Source organism: Pan troglodytes, chromosome 1 (assembly GCF_028858775.2).
Source record: "Pan troglodytes isolate AG18354 chromosome 1, NHGRI_mPanTro3-v2.0_pri, whole genome shotgun sequence".
Taxonomy (NCBI): domain Eukaryota; kingdom Metazoa; phylum Chordata; class Mammalia; order Primates; family Hominidae; genus Pan; species Pan troglodytes.
The window spans coordinates 226,853,040-226,869,610 of record NC_072398.2 but is presented as its reverse complement, the minus strand read 5'-3'; positions in this window follow the sequence as shown (position 1 = coordinate 226,869,610).

Here is a 16,571-nt window from a genome sequence, read left to right as displayed (position 1 = left end):
ATAAGAGAATTCCAACTGCAGAGGAACTTTTCCTCCCCAGAGGAGATTCAGAGACAGGTGCAAGTCAATGCCAATAGCACAGGCACGGTGTGTGATGAATTTTCCAGCTGATATAAGAGCTATGTCCTCAACAATTTCTCCCTGAACATTTTCTTTTCCTCCAGACGCCCTAAGCCCTTAAGCATGAGTTGTTTTCAATCATGGGCCTGCAATTGGCTTGTGCCTCCAAACAGCTCTCCTTGTTTGCCTGGCGTAAGGGAGATTTGCGAACGTCTTTCTCCCTTACTGGTTAAACTCCAAGGCCACACAGCATGAGAGCCGGTGCTTTGGGGATGATTCTCTCTCTCCAGCAGGAGCAGCTGAAAGCCCCCTGCTGCCTTCATGGCAGAGCAGCTCCTCCTCCCACACCCCACTCTTCTCATCTACTCAGTTCCTGCAAAGGAGGTAGAAAAGATTCTCTTTTCCTCTTTGAGTCCACAGGTGTTTACTGGGTGTATCATGTTTCTTTTTTCTTCTTTTTTCTTTCTTTTTTTTTTTGAGATGGAGTCTCACTCTGTCACCCAGGCTGGAGTGCAGTGGTGCGATCTCTGCTCACTGCAACCTCTGCCTCATGGGTTCAAGTAATTCTCGTGCCCCAGCTTCCTGAGTAGCTGCGATTACAGGTGTGTTCCACCATGCCTGGCTAATTTTTGTGTTTTTTAGTAGAGACGGGGTTTTGCCGTGTTGGCCAGGCTGGTTTCAAACTCCTGACCTCAAGTGATCCACCCACCTCGGCCTCCCAAAGTGCTGAGATTACAGGCATGAGCCACCGCACCCGGCCGGGTGTACCATTTTTCTGATGCTGCTGTAACAAGTTACCACAAACTTGGTGACTTAAAACAACATAAATACATCATCTTACAGACCTTGAGGCCAGACATCCAAAATAAGACTTATGGAGCTACGTCTGGGAAATGTATGGGTTCCTCTGGAGGTTCCGGGAAGAATCCATGTCCTGGCTCTTTCCAGCCTCTGGAAACCACCAGAATCCCTGGGTTTGTGGCCCCTCCTCACATCACTCCCACCTCTTGCTTCTGTCATAGCCATTCCTGCTTCATCTCTGTTGTCAAATGTCTCTCTGCTTCTTTCTTACAAGGACCCTTGTAATGATGTCAGGGCCCACTTGGATCCTCTGGGACCATCTCCCCATCTCAACTTAATCACATCTGCAAAGTCCCCTTGGCCATATCAGGTCACATATTTGCAGTTCCAGGGATTAGGACCTGACATCCTAAAGGACCATCATTCACCCCACCACCCTGGGTGCACTGGACACTGCATACCTTGAGCACACCACACCTGAACCCCCTCCCTAGCATTGTAGAAATGCCCACCTAGGAAGGCAGAGCTAGCCACCTACTCTAGAGACAGAAAATTCCAGATGGCCCAGGACTTGCTTTCCCTCCTCTTCTGCCTCTAGGACTGAAGCACATGACTCAGGCTCCGACAGCCAGATGTACACTCTGCAGGTATTGCTTTGGCGCACGATGGTGAAAAGACACGGGGAAGTGGAAAATTTAGCCTAGCAAGGGTGGGCAGCAGCTGCCACACTGCAAGTGAAGCAGTCTCAGTGGCAGGGGTTCTAAAAGCACAACCATGGAGCAGGGTTGAAGTATCGGCGGAGCACGACCTATTCTGGGGTGTCATTTTGTTGCGTAGCTCACAAACCTGGCTCTCTGGCTTTCCCAGATATTTGGCGGGTCATCAGTGTCCTTGGATAAATTTATTTGCTATTTAAATTAACCAAAGGCTTTTTCCTGTTGCTTGCAATGGAGAGACTAGGCTAGGTAGATTGTTCCTATGGCCTCATAATTGTTGCTAAGTCCCCAAAACTGAAGAAAGCTTCCAGGCCCTCACCAGAAGCAGATGCTGGTTCCATACCTCTTGCACAACCTGCAGAACTGTGAGCACATCTGAGGAGAGCACGATGTTCTCTTCAGACTCGAACACATCTAAAGAGAACTCCTGGGAAGCCGTAAGGACACATCATTTGAGCCTCCTGAGGCAGCTGGAACATCTCCCATGAGCTGCCCTGCCAACCCCTCCTCCCAAGCCTGCACAGAACCTGAGAAGGGAAGAGAGTGAGAAGCATCAGGATTGGCAGATTGGGGGTTGTGGAAGAAAAACATGGGGTTATGGTAAGAGGTCATTTCCTTCTTTATGACGGAGGGGAGCTTCACTCTTCTCTATCCCAAATCACCTAGAGAGTGTGTGTTTGGTGGGGGGAGGGGGGATGGTACTTATATGGTTTGGATATTTGTACCCTCCAAATCTTATGTTGAATCATGATCCCCAATGTTGGATGTAGGGCCTGGGGGAGGTGTTTGGGTCATGGGGGCGAATCCCTCATGAATGGCTTGGTGCTATTGTCATGGTAATGAGTGAGTTCTCACCTTAATGGTTCACAAGAGAGCTGGTTACTTACATAGCATGCACCTTCCTTCCATCTCTCTCTTGCTCCTCCTTTCACCACCTGATGCACCAACTCCCCTTCCCCTTCCATCATAATTGGAAGCTTCCTGAGACTCTCACCAGATGCAGATGCTGGTGCCATATTTCATGTACAACCTGCAGAACTGTGAGCCAAATAAACATTTTTTCTTTATAAGTTTCCCAGCCTTAGGTATTCCTTTAGAGCAATGCAAAATGGACTAATTCAGGGATCTAGAAGAATCACTTACAGATAGGATGGCTGCACATCTTGGCTCACTTGGGGCAGATTCACCCATTGTCTCAGAGTCATTTCTAGTAGCATCCCCTCTCACTCTTGTAAGTGTCCAGGTTTGGCCAATCAATTCTGTGGTCACCGATTTACTGAGCACTCATTTCCAGCAAGGCTTGCAGACCCACTCTAATGCTGGGGCACAATAATAAGAGGGTCCTTGTGAGTGAATGACATGGATCTCTTGAATTTGGGAGGGGAAATCTAAACACAGATCTATGCCTATTTTATACCTGATGCCAAAGAACTTGCTGAAATACCAGCTCCAGCAGGACAATGTGAAAATGGCATGTACTGGGCCTGGGAAGGAAGATGGAGAAACTCCCACCTTACCCTGATCCTCCACAACTCTCAGAGTTCACAGAGAAATCTTCTGGGATTCCCTTGGTTTCATATGAAGAATTACGGAGGTTAGAGGAGGATGCAGGAGTTACGGAGATGCTGTGAAGATGCTGCAGGTGGAGAAAGGTGGGATGTGGAGACCTGCATCCCTCTGGGCCATCCTCAGTGATGGAGGCTCCTGCAGTAAGAAGGAACATCACACCCCGATAAAACCACACTCAGCCTCTGCACAGAGACACTCATCAGCAGAGGCCATAACTCAACTGAGCCACTTCAGGACAAAGGACAGCTCACCATTACCAAGAGCTGCTCCTTGCATAATTTGACCATTGTTTTCCCTCTTCAATCCCTGACACCAGAGGTGTTACCAAGCTTGTCCAATCCACTTTATTTTGTTGTTATTGTTACTGTTGTTCTGTCTTGCTTTTTTTTTTTTTTTTTTTTTTTTTTTTTTTTTGAGGCTTTTAGTAGCCTGAAGCTGTGGTTTTTTAGTTTCTGTCTCTAGTGATAAGCAGAAAAGAGGGATGAAAAAGGGGCATTACTAGCCCAGCCAGAAACAGAAACTAAGAACCCATGCCTGTATTCTTTCCCTTGGACATCCCTGTTAGAAACTACAAAAGGGTGGAGGGAACAGGAGTGACCTACTCTTTCCTCGCCCCCTCTTCACCCCACGGGCACACACACAACCATATCCAAGTTCTTTAGCTGAGGGTCTGGGCCACACAGGGTCAAGAAGAGTATTGAAACATTTACAAAATTAGAACTTTAATCAGAACTGGACTAATTTGAATGACCAGCAGCAACCGAGACATTCTTAAGTAACAGGAAAGGAGGGCTTAACATAGCATGGTTAGTGAAAGAGATTGAGGAACAAATTTCCACGGAGTTGAGAGCGTTCCATAAACCAGGTTCAAGCTCAGGACAAACATCTTTTGTTTTTACTTGTCCAGCATTCTCTTCCTCCTAATTTTCCATTGGGAAAATACACATTCCCCATTCCCAGTTTCTGCAGTGGAGGAAGGTCTGCCCATTGTGCACCTTCCACCCACCCATCTTCCTCATCCCCAATCCAGAAGTAGACATGTGAGTCAGGTCTTGCCAATCAAGAGTGATTATCAACTAGCACAGCTTCTGCAGGGAATCTGTTGGAAGGAGAGGTTGTTTTTCCACTGTGGTTACTCAGCTGGTGGAACCGCCAGCCTGGAATTCATGATCACTCTCTGGCCTCTGACAAGGGAAGAGCTCGTGTGAACACAGTGAAAAGGAGGGCCAAGAGACACAGAGCACCTGGATACCACTGTGCCTGAAGCTAGATACCCCTGAGCTTTTTAGTTTTATGAACCAATCCATTCCCTTCAATGATTAAGACACTTTGAAGTGGATTTGTCACTTTCACTGAAAAATACTTACCTGATGCAGATGTTCAAGTAAGTGGGAAAGGAAGGTGTATCAGTCAGATTCTAGCAGGAAACAAAAGACAGGAGATAGATGAAGTTAAAGGAGCCAACAAGAGATAGTAAGGTACCCAGGCAAGTGTGGAAAGGCTTTACCATCCCTAGGCTTGTGCTACTGGAGTCCCATGAGAGCAGGAATTCTGAAAAACGGGTCACCTGCTAGATGTCACAGCCACTTCCTTAACTGTGCTGAGTAGGGACCTCCTGGTCTTTGACCTCCTGCAAGTACTTCCCGTTGGCCAATCTCAGAGGGAGGGAAGTCAGGGTGGTGCAAAAAGTAGAGAGGGTGTCTCCATGGCATTGTGCAGATGAAAGCAAAGAGGAGAGGTTGTGGGAAGACAGGGGGCAAATGCAGACTCACAAGCTGAGGATGCTTCTAATCTCCCTGCAGTATCCCTGTTCAGACAAACAGCAGGCATGGGGAGGGGCTCACATCCTCCAGTCATTTTTAGCCTACATTGAGTGCCCCATGAAAATCAAATGGCACATTGACATCACAGAGAGCAGGAACGAATGCTGGTACTGTTGATTCTTGGCCATTCCCATCTGAGTTCAAGGCTGTTTTCCCCATGGTATTGTGTCCGTTGTTCCATGGCTGGTGTGTCCTTCCTCCTTTCCCTGAATTCCACGCTTTGTTCAAGACCTAAAGTTTCATCTTATTTATGAATCTGCCCCTGACCTCCCCAACCTGTGGCGCCCACACCACCTTAACCTCACTGCCATTGATAGCACTTTTCTGATCATGGGGACACCGAGTCAGGGCTAATGCCTCGGATTCACTCATTTGAGTCGAGATTTTTCTAGCCTGCTTAGTTAGGGCTCGCATCCCATGAGGAAGGGCTGGGTCTTATGCTTGCTGCACTCAGGGTTTCCACCTCATTTTCCCTTCATCACCTGCTGCCCTCCTCACTCATCCCTGCTCATGTGCCATATACCAGGCTGTAAATGATAGGCACCTAATGCATATTTATGAGCTGGAGTGTTTGGGGAGGAGAAATTGTTTTTGTTTGGCTAAGTCTAGAATCCTAGAACCACAATGTTTATAAAATATCTTTTCAAAGAGAATAGGGCAGCTTTGAACAAGGAAAAATGAATGAACCAACACAAGAAGAACTGTTCCAAGACCCATATTCCCAGTTAGTTTAGGGCATGGGGGATGGGATACACAAGAGACCTAAAGTTTCAGGGAAACTCATCCACTCAACATCCCATGCCCCCTTAAAATCTTGTCAAGGTGATTTTATCCATGCTGCTGTCTATGCTTGCCACTCAGAGTTAATCAATCTTACAGTCTTGGAATGAAAAGTTACAATGCATTTCTTAGTTGCTGTGAGAAGCACAGATTACTTTTGGGATACTTGATCTTGGTTCCTGCCATAATCACCTCATGGCCCATGGCGGAGGAAGGGAGCCCTTGATGGGCCAGTTGCTGCCTTTCTACACAGAGATTCCAGTGCTGCCCATGGGGGCCCACCGTGCACCACATGAGCCACCTGCAGAGAAGGAGCTCTGGTGGCCTGGGCTTGAGAGAGCAAGGGAGAGCCTGCACCATGGATGTGCTATGTCAGTTCATGCTGCAGGAAGGCACTGACCCTCTCCACAAAGTCAAAGACTTGGTTAATTTCTCAGAGGGCCTCTCATTTTCTATCCACTGATTTCAGAGTTTTCTCCTGGAATTGCAAATCATGGCTCTTGAAGGCCGCTGGCTTGACAGGCCGGTTACACTGAAATTGGGCAATATTGCTGTATTCTGGGCTGTTGCAGGCCAGGGCCTATGGGGGTCCTCTGGGTAGGAATAAAATGCATTACCTTCAAAAGCTATTTACTTCCTTCAGCTGCAGCTCAATCTAATGCCACCCTCTTGTTTCCAGAAATGTCATAAATAACAATATGATTCCCAAGCAAGAATACTTCCAGCAAGTTTGTATTAAACATTTTAAAAATATGTTTTAAAATTTGCAGAATTAGGAAAAATAAATCCGAATTTAAAATAATAATAAAGGGGGAAAACTGCACAAAACCCAACCTGCATTCTGTTGCAGTTCACCTTGGAGGACAAGGGTGTTGCTTGAGGAAGGTGGTTCTCAGTAACGAGAGAGGCACCAAGGTGAACATGTCACAGCAGAGCTTCAATGGGGAAATTAAAAACATATCACAAAGAATATGTAGAGCTGCTCTGAATACTTACAGAATGAACAGACCACAGATGATGTCTCTGCAAAAGTGCTTTCCCCACCTGTTCAGCTGAGTCCAGTTAACCAGACCTACTCAGTTTAAACACAAAGGAGGCATTAGGGCAACAAAATAAGCTGATGTGATGACTCACCTTTAAATCCGCTCGCTTGGACCTCAGAAAGGGACAGTTCACAGTTTACAGTGCAAACACATATCCAGAGAAAAAGAGTGATTTCTCGCTATTTCAAAGTCAGCAAGAGGCAGACTTTTTCCTGGCCACATGGCTCCAAACACTTGTGTACACACCGCTTGGGAAGACATCACCTCCATGCTGGGTTAATTTCCTGAGCTCTATGGGGACAGCACGTCTGGCTCCAGCCTCCCTAGCTTGGCTTAATTTTGTTTGTTTCTCCCTCAAAAAAGAGCTTTGCTCTTTGCCCACCTATAAATAATACACTATCAGGTCTTTAATGATTAGGGGGTTGGGTGAACTGCTCTTCAATGCAGAATGAAAGAGTGAGGCCCGTGTGCCCCTGCGTCCACTCCAAATTCCACCTGAAGGTGGATATGCAAAAGAAACAGCAAGTAGCCGGTGCTCCGGAACTTGCTTGTGCCAACCACAAGCATCTCCTGGTTTATACACTCATAATCCCAGGGAATGTCAGCTGCAGTGGCATGAGATGAGATGTATGATTTATTATAAGAGATTCCACACTGTGTGGGTCAATAAGAAGCTCATTGAACATGAAAATTCTCTCCTTGCCATCCCAGATAGAGAATGACAAATCTAAACGCCCATGCTGGGTAGAACCCCATCTAAACCCAATTATATGCTGTAATTGGCGCTCAGCATAACACGAGCTAAGGGAAAACTTCAAACACTTTAAAGGTTCTATTTTCAATCTGCCTTTTGAGTTTACTTCCCTTAATGCAATTCGGTGCATGATGACTGAACACCTACTGTGTGCCAGGCTTAATATGCCACTTAGTTCTTAAGGAGCTTGCAACATAAAGGCGGAAGCCACCTATTCATCTCCAGCCATGCTGTTTACCAGTGTGATCAGCTAGAAATGCAAGTAGCAGTCGGGAGTTTCATCTGTTTTCCTCCAACTGGCCTCCTCTAAGTTAGAGGATCTAGGAAGAGACATACCTGAAGGTGGGCAACAAGAGAAAGAGAAAGAAAGGTGCCTGAATAATCTGCAAACTATAAAATGGACATCACATGATTTGTAGTTTGTTGCTTACAAAAGCCCTGAGAGACAATAGCCCCAACCCTACCAGGATGTGGCGTGTGTTGCATGGGTAAGGTCTATAAAGGGTTTAGAACATTATCAATGTTAGTATATGAGTCAGCTCTTGTACTGTTATAAAGAAATACCTGGGCTTGGCACCGTGGCTCACACCTGTAATCCTAGAACTTCAGGAGGCTGAGGCTGGCAGATTGCCTGAGCTCAGGAGTTTGAGATCAGCCTGGGCAACATGGTGAAACCCCATCTCCACTAAAATACAAATAATTAGCCAGGCTTGGTTGTGCATGTCTGTAATTCCAGCTACTCGGGAGGCTGAGGCATGAGAGTTGCTTGGACCTGGGAGGCTAAGGTTGCAGGGAGCCAAGATCATGCCACTGCACTCCAGCCTGGGTGACAGAGCAAAACTCTGTCTCAAAAAAAAAAAAAAAAAAAGAGAGAGAGAGATGCCTGAAACTAGTTAATTTATAAAGAAAAGAGGCTTAATTGGCTACAGTTCTGCAGGCTGTACAGGAGGCATGGCTGAGGAGGCCTCAGGAAACTTACAATCATGGCAGAAGGGGAAGGGGAAGCAAGCACGTCCTTCATGGCAGGAGCAGGAGGAAGAGGGTGGGAAGGGAGGCGCCGCACACTTTTAAACAACCAGATTTCATGTTAACTCACTCACTGTCACAAGAGCTGCACCAATGGGGAAATCTGCCCCCATGATCCAGTCACTTCCCACCAGGCCCCACCTCCAACACTGGGGATTACAATTCAACATAAGATTTGTGCAGGGACAGAGATTCAAACCATATCATTTAGTTTCCTACTGCAGTGTGTGTGTGACAAATTGTCACAAATTTAGATGCTTAAAACGACACTTATTTAATATCATATGGTTTCTGTAGTTCAGAAATTTGGCATAGTATGGCTGGGTTCTCTGCTTAGGATTTTGCAAAGCTAAAATCAAGGTGCCAGCTGACTGCATTCTCATCAGTGGCTCCACTTGGGGAGGATCCACTTTCAAGCTCTCTCAGGTGCTTGGCAGAAATACTTTCTTTAGGACTGTAGAATTCATGGCCGCTTTGTTCTCCAAAGCCAGCAACAGAAAGAAGCCTCTTCTGCTTACAGCCTCTGACTTGGAAAATGTCCTGGACCTTCTTTGAAAAGGCTCACCTGATTGGGTCAGGCCCACCCAAGGAAAACACCCTTTTGGTTAACTCAACTGATTAGGAACATTAATTGAGTATTTCTACTTTTGCCACCTGCCATCACTTAGAAGTGGCATCCATCATATTCACAAGTCCCTCTCACACTCAAAGAGAAGGGAATATACAGGGTGTCAGTGGCAAGAGACGGAAATCTTGGTAGCATCTTAGAAGTCTGCCTACCACAGTGCCCAGCATGCACATGAGTACCTAAGAGACGGTAGCCACACTTATCTGAATCCTCCTTAACATCACCATTACCTCTACTCTCCATGCTGTGAAGCTGAGGCTGGGGTGGGTTAAATAACCTGCTCAAGATCTTACAATTAACCAATAGCAAAGCCAGAATTTGAACCTAAGACTTCTCATTCAAAACTGCATGTTGTCTTCCATACAACAGCCTACTACAAGAAAACCAATGAAAACCAAGTAGGGGTGTTGTCTCTGTGTTAAATTTGGTGATCTGCCTTTCCTGGGGTAGGAAGGAAACAGATACACACATTAGATTCTTCCTTAAGAGTCATTCTCCATCTTTCTTTGATAATGTAATTCCAAATTTTTCAGCTTTCAGCACAGATATTTATGTACTTATGAAAGGTACACAGGCCCTCTCCCCAGGCCTAAGGATTCATCATGCTTTCTCTAAGCCAATCAAGGCATTCCAATTCCTCTTTTCCCATTGTGTTCCATGATGTTAGTGGAGATCTACTTGAGGATACTGGGAAAGGTCTCTGTATTCTCACGCTTCTAATAAAGACATACCCATGACTGGGTAATTTATAAAGGAAAGAGGTTTAATTTACTCAGAGTTCAGTATAGCTGGGGAAGCCTCACAATCATGGCAGAAGGTGAAGGAAGGACAAAGGCATGTCTCACATGGCAGCAGGCAAGAGAGCTTGTGCAGGGGAACTTCCCTTTATAAAACCATCAGATCTCATGAGACTTATTCACTGTCATAAGAATGGCATGGGAAAACCTGTCCCTGTGATTCAATTACCTCCCACTGGGTCCCTCTCATGACACGTGGGGATTATGGGAGCTACAATTCAAAATGAGATTTGGGTGGGGACACAGCCAAACTATATCAGTCTCCCTCTCAATAAAGGAGAAAAGCTTAAGAGAGGAAGGTCTCTTTGTTCCTTTTCTCCTGGCTTTTTTTTTTTTCTCATGACTTGAACACAGTTGCAGGAAGTTGTGATGCTTGGAACCGGGCTACCATTTTGAAAGTTCAGAAGTTAACAGAGAACATTGTCCCAGAGTCCTGATCTTGTCAAATGCTGACCTAATCTTGGCTCTGACTTCCACCAGGCTTCTTGTCAGCTAGACTAAACGTTCACATGGCCTAAGATACTGCCAGTGGCCTAAAAGATGAAGGCATTCCAACTGAGAGATAATGAGAGGGAAAGGGAATGAGAAGAAAAGGGAAGGGAAAGAGAGGAAGGGAGAGAATGAGACACAGAAAGAGAATATGATTGGTTGTAAAAGTGTTGTAGGAAACCCAACTACCTGTTAGGATATAAGGAGATTCATCTTCTCTCCCACCACAAGGACCAATACCCCTGCTGCTCAGAATGGGGGTTTTGGAGATGCAGGGAATGGGACAGGGCCACCTGTCAGTACTCGTATTCTAGTAACCTCCTCTACATTTGTGTAACATCATTAAATATTCAAAAGTAATATTTCTTGATCAGCTGGGCAAAAACTTCAAGAATGTAGAGAACATCTGTGAGACTTACACACACTTACCACTAGCTGTCTTAAGATAGTCATACTGGAATCAATGGCCAAAAGCAAAGGAATATGATTTGAGACAAACTTTTCCCATTAACTACTGACACTTTCAGCAAACTAATGCTTAGATATTTTTCCCCAGGAAGCCTCTACCCCTGCCTAGATCATTTGGAAACAGACTCTCTTCTTCCCCCGCCCCTTCCCCATGCCACATATCACCTTTTAAACTCAACACCAACATTGGTGTCTCCATTCTGGGGTCCCTGACAGATAAGGCTAAGACAGAGAATCAGCTCTTTACTGCCCTCTTTGAACCTTATGTGTGAACCACAAACCCAAAAATATAAAGTAGAAAAGGGACCAGGGCAAGCTCAGATAGTTTGTGGTTCTCTCTAGTGCCCTGGGATAAGGTTCCAGAAATTGTAACAGTTCCTTAGTCTAAACCTAAGGCTCAACATTGTGGGCAGTTAGCAAGCGTTTTTCCTTAATACAGAAGGACAAGTAATTTAGGACAAGACATGGGCTAGGTCTGATAAAATAAATGCATTCACATCTGATTTAACTCTTCTGCAAGTATAATTGCCTGTATCCCAGACTGAGCTAACATTCTTTCTAGCAGCCATGTGACCATGATCAAACAACCACAGAATATATGCTTCTTTACATGCAACATACTATGCTAGGCGGGGCATAGACCCTGCCAGCAAGAAGCTTACAGTGTAGAAGGGGAGGCCAGACATTTCTGTGGGAAATTACATAATAAGACATTCAAATATCATTTCTAGACAATGAGAGAAGAGATAACCTAAGGCAAGACATGATTAATTGCCAAGTGAATTGTTCAGACAGTAATGACAAGAGGTCAGAGTGGAGAATGATTGCTTCAGTCTAGGGCAATCAAGGAAGGCTGTATCATTCTACAATTAGAACTGTGGAGACAAGTCAGGGTGGCGAGCAAATGAGTTTAATATCTATTCCTCAAGGGAGAATATTGGAAATAAGGGTGGTAAGGAAGATGGGAGCCAGCGTTTGGAACATCTGTGTTCTTCTCTTGTCAAGAGGAGACCTTATTCTGGGGAATTCCTTTGAAATGGCATATAATGTCATAGGGAAAGTGGAAAGGAAAAGTAAGAAGGAGAATGACAGTAATTTCCATGGATAAAGCCTGCAGTCTTACACAATGCATCTTCACTCCATGAGTAAATGTTTGGTTGGACTGGATTCAGTATGGACCACCAGAAGGAAGAGAGCCTGACTGTGCAGCTTTAAGGATGTTCTTCATGAAGTGAACAAGAAGCCCTAGGATACTTGCTTCTGGAAGAGCAAACAGTATTGAACTTCCCTTCTTTCTCTAAACATCTATAAATCTGGACAGAATATATAAGGCAAATGTTTTCAGGCAATGGAAGATAGCAAAGATTGAAACCCCTGAGGGAGGAAAACATATGAAGAGATCCTTAAATTTACCCTAGCTCTCTTCCTAAGGACAAGACAGTGCACAGAGGTCCCACTGAGCTGAAGAGGTGGATATTTGAATTTGGTGGTGCTGAAGCAGCTTGAATTTGTGATGACAAATACGGGGGAAAAGGAGCTGCAACAGGGGAACAGAAGCCTGTGCAGGGTTCCCCATGGAACAAAGGTTGGTCAGTTGGCCAATGGCTGGGCTGTATTCACACAGGGAACAACTTCTCAAATCCTAGCAGAGAGTGGCTGAACTCCATGGGGTTTAGAGAAGAACAATACTAGAAGTCTCGCAGTGCTTCAAAGAGGTCTCATTAACCATCTGGACTTTCAGTTAAGAAGCCAGAAAAGGTATGGATTAGGAGTGAGGGCTGTGACTCAAAGTAAGAGCTACCTCAGATCCCTTTTCCCTCAATAAAACCGAAAACCAAGCCTAGACAGAGTTAAGGACAATAGCATATAAATTAATTTCATAAAACAAGGCTCAATCTTCTTTAGAAGACAACACAATACAGATTTCCTACAATGGATCATACACAATGTCCAACATCTAAAAAATTACTAGGCATATGTAAAACAGAAAAATGTTATCCATGATCAACAAGAACCACTCAATAGAAATATTCCCTAGATGACATGAATGATAGAATGAGGAGGCAAAGATTCAAAGCAGCTATGTGAAGATGCTGAAAGACTTATTTAAAATATACTCTTAAAGAGTAAATAGATAGGGAATCTCACTAGAAAATGAAAATACAGATGTTACTAAACTTACAATGGAGTTACATCCTGCTAAAATCATTGTAAGTTGAAAATATTGTAAGTGAAACACATTTAATACACCTAATGTACCAACCATCATAGTTTAGCCTACCCTGCCTTAAACATGATCAAAACACCTACATTATTCTATCGTTTGGCAAATCATTTAACAAAAAGCATTGAATGTCTTATGTAATTTATTGAATATTGTACTCAAAGTGAAAAACAGAATGGTTGTATGTGTACTCAAAGTATGGTTTCTACTGACTGCAGATCACTTTTGCATGATTGTAAAGTCAAAAAATTGTAAGTCAAACCATTGTAAGTCGAGGACAATCTGTAATTAAAAAGAACCAATGGGTATTCTGGAAGAGAAAACTAAAACATCTAACATTAAAAAAAATTTGATAGGCTTAAGAGAAGATTAGAAATGCAAGAAGAAGGAGTGGGGAAACTTTTTAAAAAGATAGAATTAACCTAAGCTGAAGAATGGGAAAAATGAGTTTAAAAAATATGATCAGCGCTCCAGCAACCTGGTATTATTTAAAGTGGTCTAATGTTCGTGTAAGTGGAATCCAGGAAGGAAAGGAGAGAAAGAGAGTGGGACAGATAAAAACTTAGAAGAAGGCATAATGATCACATTTTTTACAAATTTGGTGAAACATATTAACTGACAAATCCCCAAAGAATGGCAAATCCTAAGTAGGATAAATACACAGACAAACATGCCTAAGGACATCATGGCAAAACTGTTGAACACTAAAGCAAAAGAAAAACATCTTAAAAGCAGCTAAATAAAACCAGCATATGAAATATAGGGGACTAACATGAATGATGGCTGACTTCTCGTCAGAAAGAATGAAGGCCAGAAAACAATGGAATTGCAACTTTAAAGCAGAAAAAGAAATTTTCAATGCAGAATTCTATACCCAATGAAAGTCTTTCAAAAATGAGAGTGAAATTTTTTTTAAAAAACTTGAAAGAATATGTAGCATTTGAACTGCCCATAAGAAATACTAAAGAACATTATTCAAGCCAAAGGGAAATTGTACCAGATGGAAGCATGTATCCACAGAAAGAAATACAGAGCACACATAATAATAAATATGTGACTAAATATATTTTTAAATACAGCTTATTTTTTTACTAGTGTTATTAAAAGGAAAATTATCAAAATATAGTAATGAAGTGTAGTTTTTAACACACATAGAAGTAAGATCTATTATAACAATAGCACAATCAGATGGTCAAATAGAATTATAATTTTGTAAAGTTCTTACATTTGTGAAAAATGAAGTGACACAATGAGTAGATGGTGGTAACTGAAGGATATGTATTGCAGCCCTAGAGCAATTTCTAAAAAGAGTAAAACTCCCAAATAAATAATGAAATAAAATGTGAAAACCCTAGTACAGTTGTTTTACTGATTTTTTGTTATCATTATGGAACTTGTCCCCCTCTATTCTCAACTTCTTCCATTGTAATACGTTTTTCCACTGGTTAAGTAGCTATCCAGAGAGAAGGCTATGTTTCTCAGCCTCCTTCACAGCTTGATGTGACCGTGTGACTAAATTATTGCCAATAAGTATAAGAAGATGTGATCCATGTATAACATCTGTGCTCTTTCCTTAAAATATAGTAAAACATGGAAGGCATGGAAGAGTGTTGATAAGAAAAAAATCATCAGCACCCAGATGACTTTGCAGAAAAGTGCCATTATATCAACTTGGACATTTATGCGAAAGAGAAATAAACGTTTCTCTTGTTTAAGTCACTGTTATTTTGTGTTCCTGTTGTATGCAGCCAAACTTGAATTCTAATTAGGACAGTGACTAATTAAACTTATCAGCAAAAGTCAAGTATAAGATTTGGAAATAATAGATGCACAGGGTCTTCAAATTTATACAACAAACACTAATAAATCACCTAACATGGGCCAGATATGGGATTAAGCCCTAAAATGCATTGGTGGACAAGATAAAGCTTAAACTTGTCTACACAGGACATGCAGTCTTGAAGTATTTCCCCTCTTTCTTTTCCTAAAAACGTCCTTACGCTTGAACTCTTCACTTCCTTACTGATTATTTATTCTTTTTTTTTTTTTTTTTGATGGAGTCTTGCTCTGTCACCCAGGCTGCAGTGCAGTGGTGCAATCTCGGCTCACTGCAAGCTCCACCTCCCAGGTTCACGCCATTCTCCTGTCTCAGCCTCCCAAGTAGCTGGGACTACAGGCACCCGCCATCACACCCGGCTAATTTTTTGTATTTTTAGTAGAGATGGGGTTTCACTGGGTTAGCCAGGATGGTCTCGATCTCCTGACCTCGTGATCCACCCACCTTGGCCTCCTAAAGTGCTGGGATTACAGGCGTGAGCCACCGCACCCAGCCAATTATTTATTCTTTAACTTTCTTCAACCAGATTTTCCTCTGCTTTACTAAATCTATGCTTTTAAAAGTCATTAAAAATAAACCCACCAATGTTATTCTTCCAGCAATAGCAAAGCAGTTCTTATCAGACAGACTACCAGACAGACCCTTCCATAGATGGCAGCTATACCCTTCAGAAGACACCAGCAATCAACACAAACATATAGAAACTGAAAGGGCTTAACATTTGAAGTAAAGGAATAGCACTGTGTAAGTTTCTTTTTACCCACGGTCAGGACCTCATCCAGAATACAAGGTGGATAAAACACAGAAAGAAACCAACATCCAACAGGCTTGAAAAGCCAGGGGAAGAATCTGGGACAATATCATCAGCTGAAAGATGAAAGTAGGGAGGAGTCCAGAAAGAAGAGCACCACACAGAAGGAGCAAAATATTCTGCATATAAATGCTGCCTAAATCACTGGATGACCCCTGAACTATACATGTGCAGTGCAGACTCCAAGCAGCCAGCTATGTCTAAAGGGACTGAACAGACATTGAACTTTCTGCCCATCACAGTGAGAAAAAAACTGAGTAATAATGATAATATGCTGTGCCAAAATTTGTGGGATGCTGCTAAAGTAGTAATATAAGGAAATAAATAGCTTTAAGTATTTATATTAGAGGAGAAAAAAGTCTAAAATCAGTGGTATAAGATTCAATGTAAAAATGGTCTACAAAAAGCAAAATAAACAGAGAAAAAAAGAAGAAATATAAGAGAAAAAATCAATGGAATAGAAAAAACAATAAAACCAAATGTTTGGGTTTTGAAAATTTTAAAAATAGATAACTGTATAGCTAGGTAATCAAGAAAAAAAACACAGCTATAACACAGATTAACAGTATCAGGATTACAAGAGGTTATATTATTGCAGATCCTATAGGCATTACAGGAATAGCAAGAGATTATTAAGAAGAATTTTTTGCTGATAAGTTTAACAACTTAGATGAAATGGACACATTTCTGGAAAAATACAACTTATCAAAACTGATACAAGATGAAACAGAAAATCCAAATAGCC